The sequence below is a fragment of the Tachypleus tridentatus genome, chromosome 8, assembly GCF_004210375.1.
Source record: "Tachypleus tridentatus isolate NWPU-2018 chromosome 8, ASM421037v1, whole genome shotgun sequence".
Classification (NCBI taxonomy): Eukaryota; Metazoa; Arthropoda; class Merostomata; order Xiphosura; family Limulidae; genus Tachypleus; species Tachypleus tridentatus.
Genome location: NC_134832.1, coordinates 131,618,773 through 131,638,243, shown reverse-complemented (window position 1 = coordinate 131,638,243; position 19,471 = coordinate 131,618,773). Strand labels below are relative to the sequence as shown.

The 19,471-nt window shown below is 34.8% G+C and overlaps 1 long non-coding RNA gene across 1 annotated transcript in view; it reads right to left on the bottom strand.

The window, feature by feature from the left end:
* Nucleotides 1–390: 390 nt before the first annotated feature.
* LOC143223506 (uncharacterized) overlaps nt 391–19,471 on the bottom strand; it is a 51,559-nt gene continuing 32,478 nt past the window's right edge. The window contains exons 3-4 of the long non-coding RNA XR_013012941.1: nt 2,339–2,634; nt 391–1,985 (exon numbers count right to left, since the gene is read on the bottom strand). This is a non-coding gene — a long non-coding RNA (uncharacterized LOC143223506). The remainder of the gene's footprint in view (nt 1,986–2,338; nt 2,635–19,471) is intronic.

The following is a 19,471-nucleotide window of genomic DNA, read 5'->3' as shown; positions in this document are numbered from 1 at the left end:
GCATAATCTTCAAGTTCAGTTTCAGCTGAAAATTAGAAATTTTTAAGCCCATGACTTTTATCAGGATTCAGACAAAATGTTTTGACTTTTTCTTAAAAAAAAGCCCTCCGCTAGTACAGCGGTAGGTCTACAGACTTACAACGCTAAAATCAGTGGTTCGATTCCCATCGGTGGGCTCAGGAGGGAGCCCGATGTGGCTTTGCTGTGAGAAAAACACACACACTCTCAAAAAATTATAATGATTTCGAATTTTTTAATGTATAGTGAGAGGAAAAACTGGAATATAGAAAACAATTGATAAATTATCTTGTAATGAAACCAGATCTTCATTTAATATCACATGTTTTCAAGTAACAATATGGTTTTTTTTTTATTTGCAATCAAATATTAATATTAAATTAAAACATTTGACGATAGAATTATTACAAATAAAATAATGCACTAAATTACTTATTTATCAGGACATCATAAGGCTTGTAAAACACTTTACTTGTATTTAAAAAGTAGGCTGATATACCGATGTGTCAATTAATTTATTTGACTGACAATTCAAAGTTATCAATTATTTAAACAATGGCAAATGAAACGGGATATGTCTGTCACTATAAGAAGTTGTGTCCGTCACGTGCTGGTAACAGAAAAATTAATAAAACACTTGTAGACAATCATGTAAAGGGAAGTGTAATAAGAATGTACCATAATTCACCCATTTTTTAAAAGAAAAATCGGTGGCGGGTGGTGATAACTAGCTCCCTTCCTTCTAGTCTTTCACTGCTAAATTAGGGACGGCTGGCGCAGGTAGGTCTCGTGTAGCTTTGCGCAGAATTAAAAACAAACCGAAAATTATTTATCGTCGATATGAGTAGGTAAAAGGGGCTTGGGGTAAAACTGGAAACATTATTAGATGAACTTACAACCTGTTTAGTACTGACAGTAATGTAAAGATAGGAGGAAAACAACAACACAGATGCTTCATTTAACTTTTGTAGTTCCGAGATTGCAAACCGCTAGAGGGGGTGTAATAATGTGGGTGTTCTTTCGATTCTTTTAAAAGGGTACGTGACATTGAGAGCATATTTGAACCTTTTTGGCTGTTATATCCACCTAAAAACGCTGCAGTTTTACGTTTGTGGTAAGATCGTTTGTAATATCATAGTATAATAATCAGCTATGATTATGTATATTATTCAAAATTGATTTGAAAGTGCTGCTTCAGTTTGTTTTTCTAGGTCAGCGTAATCTTCCATCTCAGTCTGACAGAACAACTTAGGAGTAAATTTCAACATCGCATTTGCTCTTCAATCCTTTGTCAATACATGCGAACCATCTGTAAATCAAACTCTTTGATCAATGAGTTAGAACCAAGTTATATCATCTTCACACACATCTATTGGGCTTATGTGATGCCGAATACAGGTTATTATCGCATCAAGGAACGAACAAAAATTGTTCAACACGTTGTTACATGAGGTTATTATTGAAGCGGATAGTCTGTCGTTAAACAGGTTTAAGAATACTATCAAGGTTTTGTAAATATAATTTTTTAACAAACGTACAGAAGTGTTCTTGAGAAGGTCCAGTTAGACGGCACACCCAAATAAAAGGAGAAACCAAAGTCCCCCACTGGCAGAGCTAGCATCCGGCTTTCAGTACCCATGGTGGGCAGAGCACAAATAGCCCATTGTGTAACATTGTACTTAACGTTAAGCAAAGAAGTTGTTTACTTTAAATTTCGCGCAAAGCTACACGAGGACTATCGGCGCTAACCGTCTCTAATTTAACAGTGTCAAACTAAAGGGAAGGCAGCTAGTCACCACCACTCACCTTCAACTCTTGGGCTACTCCTTTACCAATGAATAGTGAGATTGACCGCACATTATAACTACACATGGCTAAAAGGGCAAGCGTGTTCGGCGTGACAGGGATTCGAACCTGGAACCCTTAGGTTACGAGTTGAGCGTCCTAACCACCTGACCTTGCTTGGTCTAAGCAAAAAAATAATGATTATGTATAAGTAATTATATGATATTAAAATATAACAAGCTTTTTTTTTGCATTAGCCAAAATTCCAAATCTGGTTCATCGAAATATCTAATTCTATGAAAAAAATATCTATGATAGTGAATGTGAGATGATAATTAGTAAACCAAACTACTTTTTGTTATTATTTATTCTTAAGGTACCATACTTAAAATTATATTGATCAAAACTCATAATTAACCATAGTTAAAATTATATTGATCAAAACTCATAATTAACCATAGTTAAAATTATATTGATCAAAGCTTATAGTTAACCATAGTTAAAATTATATTGATCAAAACTCGTAGTTAATTACCTTGGGAAAAGTAATAGATAAGTTCTCCTATAACAGTTTCTTGCGTAACTGGGCTGGGCAGGTCCTAATGTTTCTTAATTTGAATCTGAGATTGCATGGTTCACGTCCTGTTGCCTTAAAAAACACATTCCACATTATGGAGTTGTAAGGTCCATAAGCGAGTCACAGTTAAATCTCACAATTCAGCCAGACAAGAGTTGACTGTGGGGCTGTTGACTGGTTGCTTTTCCTGTAGCTTGTTAGCTCAAAACTAGGATAATTTTGACGCAGGTAGTTTTTCTTTTGTAGCCTTGCGTCTGAAAAAGACACAACTTAAGTTTTCCACATAATTTGTGATTGCGGTCTCAAATCCTGTCACTAAACATGTTCACCTTATTAGCTGCGAGGAGTCATAACGTAAAGGCAAATCCCTATACGCTGGTAAAATTAAGGGCAGGTTGAACAGAAATTCCTCAAGTGGCTTTGCTCGAAATTCAGCAAAACAATACAAACCACCAACATAACCAGATGTGAATGAAATAAATTTAAATAGATGAGAATAAAAATAATTAGTAAGCTAGTTAGATGCAAATTAAAGTTTCTATAATAGCGAATAGAAATAATTAAAGGTGAAGAAAATATTACACGATTTAAACTGTTGACTGCCAAGTATTTCAGCTGTTACAATACAGCTCTAATGCTTCTTCATTTTGTAACTTTTTTCGTGATGCCATTTTGGATCGAAAGTGAAATAATTTGTAAGTTGGTCAAATGCATGTATAGCGCTGACATCTAGCGTTGAAATTAGGTATTATTGTGAACGAATTAACTCGTCCGTGGCACTGTGTTACCGATCGGCTTGGACGAGTTATTTCACCTACGGCAGTGAACAGCCCAAAGGAAAACCAAGAATGTCAGTTTTATCTAACTGGAATTTTCGAGGCACTAATCTTTGTAATAATCAAAGAATTCTTATTGTATTTCAAATTTCGTCTAAGTAAATAATTATTCGGTTGATTGTGTTTAATAATCCAACTGTGATGAAACTCCATTAAGTATTTAGTTTACTTTCAAGGCTTGCCCTAGGTTATGGACTTTTTAATTGTTAAAATTACTTACTCTTATTTAAAATCTTTCTTACTGGTAGATTTGCACCGATAATAGGTTCAATGAAATAATTTAAGATAATTTGCTTGAGCTTAACAAGGGTCGGCCCGGCGTGGCCAAGTGTGTTAAGGCGTGCGACTCGTAATCCGAGGGTCGATGGTTCGCATCCCGGTCGCGCCAAACATGCTCGCCCTTTCAGCCGTGGGGGCGTTATAATGTGACGGTCAATCCCACTATTCGTTGGTAAAAGAGTAGCCCAAGAGTTGGCGGTGGGTGGTGATGACTAGCTGCCTTCCCTTTAGTCTTACACTACTAAATTATGGACGGCTCGGTGCAGTGGGCTAACAACCTACTCACTTAAATACCTGTTGCAGAATCCGCAAGCGATTGCGGCCCTATGTTCCTTGATGAAATCTAATGGTGATAACTAACAAGGGTTGGTTGTAGTAATACGATTTCTAAGAGTTTCTTCAGGTACTTCTCAATGAAATATGTAACAGTCGGAAAACAATGCATTAAAATCGCGAAAATTGGCTCGCACAACACGCCACTACAGTAAAATTGGCAGGTAAAAATATCACTAAAATTATTTATATATTTGTAAATATACGAATATCTGTTTAATTTTTCATGCGACTCTGTTGTTTGTTGCTCCTCTCCCAGTAACTCAGATGTAAGTCAGTATATTTATAACGTTAGAAAATCGAGTTTAGATATCTGTAGTAGCCAGAACACGTTGGTAAAAGAGTAGCTCAAGAGTTGGCGGTGGGTGGTGATGAATAGCTGCTTTCCATCTAGTATTACACTGCTAAATTAGGGACGACTAGCGCAGATAGGCCTTGAGTAGCTTTGCGCGAAATTCAAAATACAAACCAGAATACGGATAGCCCATTCTGTACCTTTGTGTTTAACAAAAAAAAACTGTTCTTTGTTCTAAGGTTTTCGTGTAGAAAAACCCGCCAAATCAGTATGAGATCCCATAATTTATAATACACACATTCAGCATTACTTAGCCTCTCCTCGAAACGAATGATAGTTGTAGATATAAATCACTTATTACAATCATAATGTCGAGATATAAGCAAAAATAAAACACTTTTGCTTTGTCACAATACGAAATATATAATATTTGTTTCTTAGATTTTTATATCCTTGACAGGCACCTATCATTATATGTTTATAAATGTTGTACATAAATAATAATGTACGAACTTGGAGACAAGATTTATGATAAAGAGAAACTATTTTTTTTTTTTTAATATCGTTAAGAAGAAGATGAAAGAATGTGGCAAAAAAGTAAGTTTGTTTCTGTCCGTGGAAATTTGTTACTCACTTAACCAGACATAGTGGTCATAGATAGTGAACCAGACTCACTTAACCAGACATAGTGGTCATAGATAGTGAACCAGACTCACTTAACCAGACATAGTGGTCATAGATAGTGAACCAGACTCACTTAACCAGACATGGTGGTCATAGATAGTGAACTAGACTCACTTAACCAGACATGGTGGTCATAGATAGTGAACCAGACTCACTTAATCAGACATGGCGGTCATAGATAGTGAACCAGACTCACTTAACCAGACATGGTGGTCATAGATAGTGAACCAGACTCACTTAACCAGACATGGTGGTCATAGATAGTGAACCAGACTCACTTAACCAGACATGGTGGTCATAGATAGTGAACCAGACTCACTTAACCAGACATAGTGGTCATAGATAGTGAACCAGCTCTCAGTATTCTTGTCTAATAAGGTGATTTCTTGCAGATCAGACACACCAGAAATACTCGCTGAATCAGTTTTCAGTATTATGTTGTAATATGTTTTTATGTAACCAGAGACACCAGAAACACTCGCTGAATCAGTTTTCAGTACTATGTTGTAATATTTTTTATGTAACTAGACACATCAGAAATAGCCACTGAATCAGTTTTCAGTATTATGTTGTAATATTTTTTATGTAACTAGACACACCAGAAATACTCGCTGAATCAGTTTTCTGTACTATGTTGTAATATGTTTTTATGTAACCAGAGACACCAGAAATACTTGCTGAATCAGTTTTCAGTACTATGTTGTAATATGTTTTTTATGTAACCAGAGACACCAGAAACACTCGCTGAATCAGTTTTTGGTACTATGTTGTAATATTTTTATGTAACTAGACACATCAGAAATAGCCACTGAATCAGTTTTCAGTATTATGTTGTAATATTTTTTATGTAACTAGAGACACCAGAAATACTTGCTGAATCAGTTTTCAGTATTATGTTGTAATATGTTTTTATGTAACCAGAGACACCAGAGACACTTGCTGAATCAGTTTTCAGTACTATGTTGTAATATGTTTTTTATGTAACCAGATACACCAGAAATTCTTGCTGAATCAGTTTTGAGTATCATGTTGTGATATTTTTTATGTAACTAGACACACCAGAAATACTCACTGAATCAGTTTTCTGTTCTATGTTGTAATATTTTTTATGTAACTAGACACACCAGAAATACTCGCTGAATCAGTTTTCTGTACTATGTTGTAATATGTTTTTTATGTAACCAGAGAGACCAGAAATACTTGCTGAATCAGTTTTCAGTACTATGTTGTAATATGTTTTTTATGTAACCAGAGACACCAGAAATTTTTGCTGAATCAGTTTTGAGTATCATGTTGTGATATTTTTTATGTAACTAGACACACCAGAAATAGCTACTGAATCAGTTTTTAATACTATGTTGTAATATGTTTTTATGTAACCAGAGACACCATAAATACTCACTGAATCAGTTTTCTGTTCTATGTTGTAATATTTTTTATGTAACTAGACACACCAGAAATACTCGCTGAATCAGTTTTCAGTACTATGTTGTAATATGTTTTTGATGTAACTAGACACACCATAAATACTCGCTGAATCAGTTTTCAGTAATATGTTGTAATATTTTTTATGCAACTGGACACACCAAAAATAGCTACTGAATCAGTTTTCAATACTATGTTGTAATATTTTGTATGTAACTAGACACACCAGAAATACTCACTGAATCAGTTTTCAGTATTATGTTGTAATATTTTTTATGCAACTGGACACACCAGAAATAGCTACTGAATCAGTTTTCAGTACTATGTTGTAATATTTTTTTATGTAACTGGAGACACCAGAAATAGCTACTGAATCAGTTTTCAGTACTATGTTGTAATATGTTTTTTATGTAACCAGAGACACCAGAAATACTTGCTGAATCAGTTTTCTGTACATGTTGTAATATTTTTTATGCAACTGGACACACCAGAAATAGCTACTGAATCAGTTTTCAGTACTATGTTGTAATATTTTTTATGTAACTGGACACACCAGAAATAGCTACTGAATCAGTTTTCAGTATTATGTTGTAATATTTTGTATGTAACTAGACACACCAGAAATACTCGCTGAATCAGTTTTCTGTACTATGTTGTAATATTTTTTTATGCAACTGGACACACCAGAAATAGCTACTGAATCAGTTTTCAATACTATGTTGTAATATGTTCTTATGTAACCATACACACCACAAATAGTCACTGAATCAGTTTTCAGTGCTATGTTGTAATATGTTTTTATGTAACCAAACACACCAGAAATTGTTGCTGAATCAGTTTTCAGTACTATGTTGTAATAGATTTTATTTGCATATTTCAGTACTATGTTATAATACGTTTTTACGTCATCAAGACATAGCATAAATGATTATTAAACAGAATTTTGTAACTTGATTCAGATTTCGGTTTTTTAAACAACACACACGAACAGACGAACGATAATTTTACAGAGTTACAGCACTATGATTGGAGGTTTGATTCTTCTGGGTCGAGAGAAGACGTACAACGTTGTTTAATGTTTGATAAAAAAACAACACACCAATAATCAGAAATTTGAGTGTTCAGCTTTTGTTATTTGTTATTAGAATACTTTTTTTTATAAGCCAAACTCACCATTAACAGTTACAGTACTGAGTGGTATTTGATTATAATATGTTGGTTATGTGAACCATACACATTTATGTATGTATGCTTATTAAATAACCGTGTTGTTCTTCGTTCAATAAAAATATTCATGTTACGAACAAGATTTAGATCTTTAAATTCTAACTTTTACATGGGTATGACATTTTAAGAGCAATATTAAACTGACATACTCTGCACTGAAAAACATGTTTTGTACACAGCTGTAAACAAGGTAAGCCCTCATCAACATGATTTACATTGACAATTTCTCACTCTTAAAAGCTGTCACATTTTATCAGTGCTGTTTTTATTGAGCTTATTATGTATATATAAGTGGCATTCATTATTAAGTAACTCAGATTTATCAATAGTAAATTATATCTTACCAATCATTCATTAAATTATATAAGAACAAAAAAGGTGCTAACGTTAACTGGGTTTAATGGAATCATATTGACAAGTTCAAGTGTTTTGTTTTTACCAGATGTTACACATATTTTCCTGTTAACCATTAACTCTTCACTTTTGCAGTTTAGTAAAGTTTTTTTTTTTTCTAATAGTTATATATAGTTTTTTTGTTTTACTCTGTTGCTTCTTTAAAAGCTGTTGAAACTAATTTCTTTGACAGAACGAATGTAAATGAATGTGTTTGTTTCACATTACGCAGTTCCGGTACCTCAGATGCTTATTTAGTAGACGTAATTGCTCAGACTGGTTTGGTTTGTTTCGAATTTCGCGCAAAGCTACACGAGGACTATCTGCGCTATCGTCTCTAATTTAGTAGTGTAAGACTAGAGGGACGGTAGTTAGACATCACCACCCACCGCCAACTCTTGGACTACTCTTTTACCAACGAATATTGGAATTGACCGTAACATTATAACGCCCACATGACTGAAAGGGCGAACATGTTTGGTGTGATGGAGATTCGAACTCGCAATCCTCACAGATTGCGAGTCAAATGCCTCAACCACTTGACCATGCTGAGCCGAACAAAAAGGACCAATTTAACTCTTTAATATATTTTTTGCCAAACCTTTTGCTAAAAAAGTTATTACTTTATCAGTGCCTTTGAGAATAATACAGTGAAAGTATTTAAAAGAAGGAAAGCCAAGGACTGCTTAGTGCATATTTCTTTCATTCTTTTCACTTTCAGGCAATATTTACACTTGACGTTATAGCATCAAACAAGTGCATCATAATTCTTGTTCATTTTTGGGGGGTATTGATATTTTTATACTTTCAAAAATATTTTTGGATCACCAAATTTAGTCTCTTACAAATATTGTCTTTGGTTACTTGTAATTATTTCGTTATCACTATTTATGAGTTCAAATTATATATTACATTATGCAGCGGTATGTTTGCGGACTTACAACGTTAGAAACTGGGATGTGATACGCGTGGTGGGCAGAACACAGATAGCCCATTGTGTGGATTAGTTCTAAATCACAAACATAGAAACAAAACAAAATTATTTTCTACCTGGTCCTCACGGTCCTTTTATTTGAGCACAAAGTTAAATAGTGGGTTGTCTGTGCTTTTCCAATTGCAGGTTTTAAAGACAAATATTTAGCGTTATTAACCCTCAGACTTGCCAACAAAAGTCACCATTAAATGTATCATTTCTCCTCGTGTCACTAACTTTAGGTCTTTTACACATGAATTATAATGGTTATAATTATATATATAAAGACTTTCTCTTTCGTTTTTGAATTTCGCGCAAAACTACTCGAGGGCTATCTGCGCTAGCCGTCCCTAATTTTGCAGTTTAAGACTAGAGGAAAAGCAGCTAGTCATCAGCACACGTCACCAACTCTTGGACTACTATTTTACTAACGAATAAGTGGATTGATCGTCACATTATAACGACCCCACGGCTGAAAGGGCAAATATGTTTGGTGCAACCGGGAGTCGAACGCCTTAACCAACCTGGCTATGCCGGGCCCTTTCTGTTTCAGATAAAAACAGTTTATAGTGGATGTCGGCATATTTTTAATGTTATTATTGTAGCAAAAATATATGATAAAACACAACATTTATCAGTTCATAGATAATTTCAGTCTCGATATTGAACAAAACCAAAACCTGACCACCAAGATGAGATCAACCTAATGGATCATAGAAATGTTTACAGTGTTTTTTTCATTAATTCTTTAAAGAAGAAATACCTCTCAACAAAAGAGGTGCTTCGTGTGCATGCTAATGTAACCTGGCTTCTCCGGTTTCCACGTGATCGCAAAACATACAAAGACTAACATGGTTGTATAAGTTTTTAACACAGTATTCCACCTCATAGTACAGGGTGTTCCGAAAGTCACTGTGCACTTATATATTTATTAACAGACATGTTTCAATATAGAATGCAGGAGGTAAATATGAATGACAATTATAAACAATGTTGAAAGTGACCCCCGTTGGCATCAGTACAGGTCTGGATCCTTCTTATTTTGTTTCTAAACACCACTATCAGTTTCTGGCTTGAAATAGACTGAATAAAATGTGATTACAAAACTGCACAGCGAACACCCTGTATGTTTCACTCTTCAAACAAAAATATATTTAGAAGGACGTGTTCTGTATCTCTTCTCCCCCTTTCTACTTATATTCTTTTCAAGTTTAAAGTGCTTAAGAAATTATTTATTATTTATCACATCTGTCTGGTGATCTATGGAAGAGTTTTTCGTTTCGTTGTTGGTGGATCTGATTAGATTCGTTGAGATACCAGAAAATACGATTCGAATGTTAAATTTGGGTGTGTTATAAGAATGATAGCCAAACTCATAGATTAAATGGTGGGTACTGTTGACTGTAAATTTAAACAGCACAAAAAAGATTGAGTGTAGATTAAAACTCCACACATACACGTAGGGAAATTTAACGTCTGCTAATGGGACAGAATTTTTAAAATTTAAGACCATGTGAGAAGAAGACAATAATGGGTTGTTTCTACAGTCTAGTGGGGTGCTGAAAAAAGAAACGTTTGAAATGGTTCCTGAGTGATACATTGAGAGATATAACAAAAGTATATTCAATAAGTAACGTCTATAAATAATTGTTATTTTTGACAAATTAAACTCTGAAAAAAACAACAAATACTCAACTTGCTTCGAAGAGATTTAAACCAATACCGTCAGTTTTGAGATGTATTTGAACTTATGTATACATTTTGCAATATGTAGTTTAGTAAAAGTTAATACTTTACAAGTGTTAAAAAGGGAGAGAAAGAATCGATAGTTTTGCAGCCTTAGAGAAAAAAAACGAAAACAAAGAAAAAAAGAGTTTTTTTTAGTATTTTCTGAAGTCCAGTGGCGGATGGCTCGTGTATCAACATTCAAAGTATACGAGTTGCTCGTTACATATGAACAAAGTAATTAATGGTAAAAATGGCACTTGTGTTGGTCTTCTTTTTTAACGTCTGTAAAACATTAAATGTAAAGTCTAAATGCTTTAGTGGCATTGTATTATTTATTGTAATACCAAACTTTTAAGTGCATTTTAAGTGCATCCAGCTCTGATCTTCATTAGCATAACTCTTCTAAAAATGTTTATTTTATTTAACCGTAGAATGCCAAAATTAAGGGACCAATTAGAAATTTATCTGTAATTCTTTGAAATGTTTATATTTTCTAATAAAAATACGATTCAATATTGAACACAAATTAGAATTATCTAAATAGCTTCCATTATTCGTTTTCTTTCCAGACACTTTTCGCGTGTATAACACATTTTTAAAGCTTTTTTGGATTTCTTTATAACCTTTCCCTTGTGAAATTAAGATTCTTCTTTGGCACATTTAATGCTAATTATTGTATTATTTTGATCAAATTTCTTTTTAGTTTTCAACTAACAATTTAAACAGCATAAAAGAGATTAAATGCAAATACAAAATGCACACACTAACTCAAATAGATACAAATGGAAGTCTAACTGGATGCTAAAGGGACAGAACTTTAGGATCTCTAACCATATAAGAAGAACGTGAGAGGGATATATGTTGTTTGTCCACCAGTTAACTTGAATGTTTCATCAGAAACAAGAGGTTCTCATCATCAGGTGGGTGGAAGTTTTTTTTGTTAATTAACGCAGATATTATTAATAGAAGATTAGGCATAATTTATGATCTGTGTGCCCGTCATTATCTATTACTTTTGGGCAAATATTGTGCTCAATATGATCTGTAGTTTTTCACGTGGCATAGGCCCGGCGTGGCCAGGTTGTTAAGACACTCGACTCGTAACCTGAGGGTCGCGGGTTCGAATTCCCGTCATATCAAACATGCTTGCTCTTTCAGCCGCGGGGGCGTTGTAATGTGACGGTCAATCTCACTATTCGTTGGTAAAATAGTAGCCTAAGAGTTGGTGGTGGGTAGTGATGACTAGCTGCCTTCCCTCTAGTCTTACGCTGCTAAATTAGGGACGACTAGTGGAGATAGCCCTAGAGCAAACCAAATCAATCAAGTGGATTACGCTATACTAAGTAAGTAGCACTGCTAAAAATGGAGATGCGACATCAAAACCTATCAGGAAGGGAGAGTGGGAAATTGAAAACAACCACCACAAACGTAATATAAGTTATGTTAGAAAACAGGATGTTTCTGCTAAACCTTTTAACGTTGTGACTAAAACGTCTAAAAAAATCGAAAGTTGAAGTGGTCGTATAATACTAAGGGATGAATTTCAGATGGTTGTGATTTGTTTTAGGTAGAGAATGTGCACGTTTCGTATGTGTTTCTATAGTCACATTTCACGTGAACGCGTGTGGTTCATTGAATAAAGTTCGGTGGAAAATACAATATAAGACATTTCGCCAGTTCTAGACATAAATGGATAGTGGCATGCCGAAACGGTTATTGGGTAACAAATTCCCAAGAAATAAAAGATTTAATGTAGAACAAAGTTGAATGATTTAAGAAACAACAAATCTTGCTACTTAAACAACAACAAAAATGATTTTTAGAGATACAAATATTAGGTGTCTTGAAAATAAGTTATCTTTAAAATTAATATATCGCTAATACGGAAAATGTGTTTTTAATTGAGTATTAAATATTACGTCATTGAGTTTGCTAACACATAAAGGGGACACGTATGCATATATACGCATATATACAGACACGCTTACTCTGAAATATTTTTAAGGATAAAAACAAAGTAATTGAAACAGAGATTTATTTTTAAACGTTAAACTTGAAACGTAAGTTCATTAGGGTTAGAATGTCACTTAAAAATACAGTTGTCAAAACAGTCTTAACGGACAACAAATTTGGGAATTATTCAGCCAAACAAACTCCATTTGGGTCGTTTTATCTGCGCGTTCATCACGTGCTCACTGCCTGTTACATTTACTTCAAACAATAGCTACTGTTAATTGTTATTCGTGCTAATAAGCTGTGTTTAATCCTATATCGTGTCACTGTGTGTCTAATAAGCTGATTTTCTCTTATTCTAATAGGAAAGTGTAAATTCCACTTAAAAATCGTTAATTTCCGTTTTAAAGGGTTCATTTAACCATTAGCAAAGGAAAACATAATTTATTACATAAAGTTGAACCTCAGTTGAATTATATACACCCTTCAAAGATACGAAAACATGAACAACAGCGAAAAGAAAATAGTAAACAATTAGCTCAATTAGTTATACAATTTTTTTAATTGGTTATAAGATTTTTATTTTCTCTAAGTATTCTTAGTTGAGTTTATTTGGGTTGTTATATTTTGAATTTTGTGCAAAGCTTCACGAGGGTTATCTGCGCTAGCAATCCCTATTTTATCAGTACAAGACTAGACGGAAGGCAGCTAGTCATCACCACCTACCGCCAACTCTGGGGCTACTCTGTTACCAACGAATAGTAGGACTGGCTGTTACTTATAACGTACATACGACCGAAAAGGCGAACATGTTTGGTGTGACGGGGATTCGAGCCGCGACCCTCATTTTACGAGTCGAGTGCATTAACCACCTAGCCATGCCGGGCCGGAGTTTGTTTGGGTTGTTATGTTTTGAATTTCGTGCAAAGCTACGTGAGGGTTATCTGCACTAGCCTTCCCTAATTTAGCAGTGTAAGGCTAGAGGGAAGGCAGTTAGTTATCATCACCCACCGCCAACTCTTGGACTACTCTTTTACCAACAAATAGTGAGATTGACCGTCACAATATAATGTCCCCACTGCTGAAAGGGAAAGCATTTTGGTGGGATGGAAGGATTCGAACCTGCGACCTTCAGATTGTATGTGAGTCGAGCGCTCTCACCATCTTAGTTGAGTAACTAAACTTCCTTTTTAATCTTATTCTCGTATCAGATTGTCATTACTTTAGTCTAGGTTAGACCGTTAGATTTTGCTGTGGATCTCGAAATGTTTTTGGTCTAGATATAAGAACAACAAAAAACACTTTTTCTTTGAAGTTTGCTGACCCTTGCTCTAAATCAGACTATTTTCGTTGCACATGCAATAATATATGGTTAAAAACTACATTTTTTAGTCTTAAATCTCGAAGGATAATGAAATAATACATTAGTTAACATATAAATGACACCTATAAACCTTACAATCTCCAGTCCCCTGGTGGAAGCGTTTGTCTTAACAACTTGATTCCCTAAATGCTTGAAATATATTTACCTTAAAATCTTTCCGTACTAAATCTTACGATTGCTGCTGAAAATAACCATATTTTTCATAAATCTGACCCATTAAATGTAACCCGTCTACTAAACTATTACAACACTATAATTTAGTAACTGAATTTATACTCGTTATATCAGTGTCTAAGATGAAAATTGTTTTGTTTATAAAACTGATTTAATAAGAAACGTCTCAACCAATTATAAAATAGAAAATTGTTTACTTGAAATCGACAGACTGAAAGAACAAAAAAGGGGTGGAAGGAAAGGAAATGGTTAATATCTTCCTATATATTATTGTGGTGTTACTGGTTGTAAGTAGTAACGTCTATATATTATTGTGGTGTTACTGGTTGAAAGTAGTAACGTCTATATATTATTGTGGTGTTACTGGTTGTAAGTAGTAACGTCTATATATTATTGTGGTGTTACAGGCTGTAAGTAGTAACGTCTATATATTATTGTGGTGTTACAGGCTGTAAGTAGTAACGTCTATATATTATTGTGGTGTTACTGGTTGAAAGTAGTAACGTCTATATATTATTGTGGTGTTACAGGTTGTAAGTAGTAACGTCTATATATTATTGTGGTGTTACAGGCTGTAAGTAGTAACGTCTATATATTATTGTGGTGTTACTGTTTGAAAGTTGTAACGTCTATATATTATTGTGGTGTTACTGGTTGTAAGTAGTAACGTCTATATATTATTGTGGTGTTACAGGCTGTAAGTAGTAACGTCTATATATTATTGTGGTGTTACAGGTTGTAAGTAGTAACGAAGTAATCTAGAAAATATTCTTTTTGTGATTGTTTGTCGATAACTGTGATCTTCAAAACTGCGTTTTGAATTATTTTTCAAGTTAATTCATTTATTGTAGGTATAATAATTGCAGCTTTTAGTGTTAAAATTAAACGTCGGAAATGTATGCGTAAATCCAGTGCAAATCATGGTTTCAGTGTGGTCCATGTAATTAATTCGTTGAGTATTAGTGGGTGTGCCACCCGCTAGTACAGCGGTATGTCTTCGGATTTACAACGCTAAAATCAGCGGTTCGATTCCCCTCGGTGGGCTTAGCAGATAGCCCGATGTGGCTTTACTATAAGAAAATACAAAAATTAGTGGGTGTACCGTTATTTTGGAAAGCACGTGAACAGATGGCGTTTTTCAAGATACAAAATCCAGTTCGTGACACTTTTATGAATAGAAATAAACCGCTTGTAAAAATTGACCACGGCACCACTTGGTTACCATATAACAGTATTAAATAAATACAAAGAGATAGCTATTAACGTCTCGAACAATGAGTTGTCATACATTTTTTTATGGATACGCTTGACTTGCTTGATGTCTCCTACATAATATATGCAGCTGGCTAGATGTACTCACACATATGGTTTAAGCCAACTCTATCATTAAATTCTATTTCCGTATTACGCACGCGCCGCCATTTCCGTCTTTTCATATTTCTCTCTTGTTGCACGCTGTTCAGCGCAATCTCTAAGAAGGTTTTTGTTTTGCTTTCAGCCACTTGCATATATTCTCAGAATATTGTAATGCACGTGTCCAAGACCATCGTAAGTAATAGCAAACGAACAAAAATGTAATGGTTTATAGTATGCTGTAAAAACCCATTTAGTTCTGTTTATATTGAACTAAGTTTTAGACTTTTGGTTCAGTAAATAAAATAACTTATCAGATTCAACTTCGAAACCAAGATCAACGAGCTGCTAAAGGCAAGTCATACTGCTTATGAGAGTAGAGATTTACTCTTTACTTCACCAAAATACATATGAGACCAAATATTACATTACAGACCACGCAATATAATGAAACACAGACCAGGTTACATTACATAGTGAAATACAAATCAATCAACAGTGAATTACAGATCAATCAACTTAGTGAAATACATATTGAAATATATATACAATCAAAATACAGAACAAGATGTATAATAAAATACAGAACAGGATACTTAGTAAAATACAGAACAGGATACCTAGTAAAATACAGAATAGGATATCTATTGATCTCTGTACTAAACCAAAGATCAGTTAAAATGATGTTGATTGCTGAAAAATTGCGTTTACAGATTAAATCTGAGATGATAAATATACGGCCACATTCTGAAAATATAATAAAAGTGGTTTCACAATAATGTTTAATGGTATTTCGTAAAAAATGCCGACCAGGAAAATTGTTCAACTGATTTATATATTTATGTTTTTAAAAAACTGCATAAACTGTGTGTAATTGTTTTTCTTCTCTGTCGAATTAACTTTTTACTGCAGTAAATACTATCGTATTGATGACAAAACACTAGTTCATGCACTCCATTGACACAGCGGTATGTCAGAGGGCCTTACAACGCTAAAAACTGGGTTTAGATACCTGTGGTGGGCGGAACATTGACAGCATTTTGTGTAGCTTTGTGCTTTACTTCAAACAAAATCTATACAAAGTGATTTGTCAGAATTAAATATATTACCTGGCATATAGGTTTACTATACTGTAGCGTTGTTTTGTATCTAACGTACATGGCCCGGCATGGCCTAGCGCGTAAGGCGTGCGACTCGTAATCCGAGGGTCGCGGTTTCGCGCCCGCGTCGCGCTAAACATGCTCGCCCTCCCAGCCGTGGGGGTGTATAATGTGACGGTCAATCCCACTATTCGTTGGTAAAGAGTAGCCCCAGAGTTGGCGGTGGGTGGTGATGACTAGTTGCCTTTCCTCTAGTCTTACACTGCTAAATTAGGGACGGCTAGCACAGATAGCCCTCGAGTAGCTTTGTGCGAAATTTCCAAACAAACAAACAAAACTAACGTACACTGTGGACATCTTTAGAATAACATGTTGAACGGAGCTAACTTTAAAAACTACCACCACTGTTCTATTGCAACATATCTCTGTTAGCCAACTAGAACAAACAACTGTCTCGAGGAACAATTCCACCCTGTTTAACTGTAAACATCTGTGGCTCATAAATCATTCTGTAACTGTGAAGCGAGTTCTATAACACAGTTCGCCGTCACTGCAGAATCCCCGTGTTCAACTAAAACGTAGCGAGCCAAAACATGGTAAAATAGCTTGGAAAATGGTTCATACTGAATAATTTTACGTTTGATACAAATTGTTTACTTTTTTTTTTTAATTCGCTAAGCCTGTTAGGTCGTGTTTGAATTAATACAACACATGTATATAATCGAAAGAAATCAGAAAACAAGTTCTAAGGCTAACAGGTGAGGAAGGTTAATCGTGGTCGCACGAGAACACTAAACTATTTTTTTATCGTACGTTCATAACAATAACTACTATCAAAAGGAAAAACCTTATGTTGCGACATATCCAATAGGTATAGACTGCTCTTTGATCAAAGTGATGGATTTAGAGCGAAAACGGAAAGATTTTTAAACCAGAAAACACAGAAATCCTGGAATATGGTAATTATTACATTCTTCTAAAGGCATTTCCTATGGATTGTACAAGGTATTTAGTGTTATTATTTTATAATCCTTAACAAATAATTCAAAAAAGAAAGCAATAATAAAACAGAACTCGTATCACAGTATCATTTGTATAAAGCTACTACAGAAATAAATCGATATTCTATTTATCCTAGTGTGTATGTTTAGAAAAACAAGTTTCCCAGTTGCACATAAATAGCGTATGTTCGCTATGAAGATAATCATTTGTGATTTGGTTATTCATGAAAACAAAACTGGAAAATGCCTTATCTCTCAGTGTTAAAAGAATCCTCCAAAATGACCAGAGGTAGAGATGATTGCCATATGGGAACACTTTATATCGTGTAACAATTTCATATTAATCGATTTATCGTTTGTTGAGATACACGAGCGGACTCACGGACCCAAATGCATACCCTCGCCTCTCCCGTAACTAATATTATTCTCTCTGTCAGCTGTTTTTATCACATAACGTACCGTAAACTTGGCATGACTAATAACATAATGAAAATAACTTGGTGTAACTTTGATTTCCAATAAACGTTCGTCATCACATAGAAGCTAAAACGTAATGAAGAACAGCATTTCATGCACGAGAAACATAATTATAGGTACGCACACACATACATATATACCAGTGTTTGTGTTCCTACATGGTTCTGTAACAAACGTATCGTACTCCATGGCGAATTTTTATATTCGCATTCAATTTTAATGTTAGTTTCGACCACACCGCGAGAGATTAAACCACGCGTGGCAAGCACGTGACATGCTATACACAGGTGGGTAGGACCAAATTATAATGAAGTTACACTGGCGAATGAAATATTTATGTGCCGCCTGAGTGGTACCAGTGTTGTCTGGAGTTTAATGACACGTATACAATGAATATATATAGATAATGTAGGCTATACTCAATATCTGTATTTTATCGTGTTCCAGTAAAACTGGGAGAAAGAAACAGCACATTTTGTTTCGTCTGCACATTTTTTCGTAGCATGGCTTAATCCTAATTGTTCTATACGTAAGACACGCCGTAACTTATATAGTTTACAAATACAACTTAACCATTGAATAAACAAGAGCTTTGGTACCATTCTCTAACACGCAATACCAAACACAAAACGTCATTTTCGTGCAACTATTTATTTATTTTTTCATTAACGACAGCAAATTTCCATCTGAGATCCACGTTATTACGTTGGTCAACATTAACTTTGTGATATAGCATATTGATGTTGCCATTTGTTAAACGAATACACGTACATTATAAGCCCATTAACGAGAAATGAAAAAAATACAAAAACAAACATAGAAATAACAAAGAATACAGCTCAGTTTCGTCGACAAACTGAAACTCAGACCTTTAGGGTTTGTTTGTTTTTCGCGGAAAGTTACACGAGGGCTATCTGATCTAGCCGTCCCTAATTTAACAGTGTAAGACTAGAGAGTGTGTGTATGTTTTCTTATAGCAAGGCCACATCAGGCTATCTGTTGAGTTCACCGAGGGGAATAGAACCACTTTTAGCGTTGTAAACGCGTAGACTTACCACTGTACCAGCTGGGGACAAGATTAGAGGGAAGGCAGGTAGTCATCACCACCTACCACCAACACTTGGACTACTCTTTAACCAACGAATAGTGGGATTGATGATACATTATAACACCCTCACGGTTGAAAGGGCGAGCATGTTTGATGCGACGGGAATTCGAGCCCTAAGATTATAAGTCGAATGCCTCGACCACCTGGTCATGACGGGTTAGGGTTTAGATGATCTTTCAGTAAGACTAAACTCCTAAATAATTCTTATTTCTGTACTTGAGTGAACTGCTTATAGGTGCGTTTCCTTCAAGTTCGAGGCCCAAATAAAACAACATAGTGATTTCCAGTCAACTTTAAGAGTTAGTATTTTGCTGAATAACCGGCGTTTTCAATTTTATAGATTACAGAGAGTTCAATGCATTGTATCA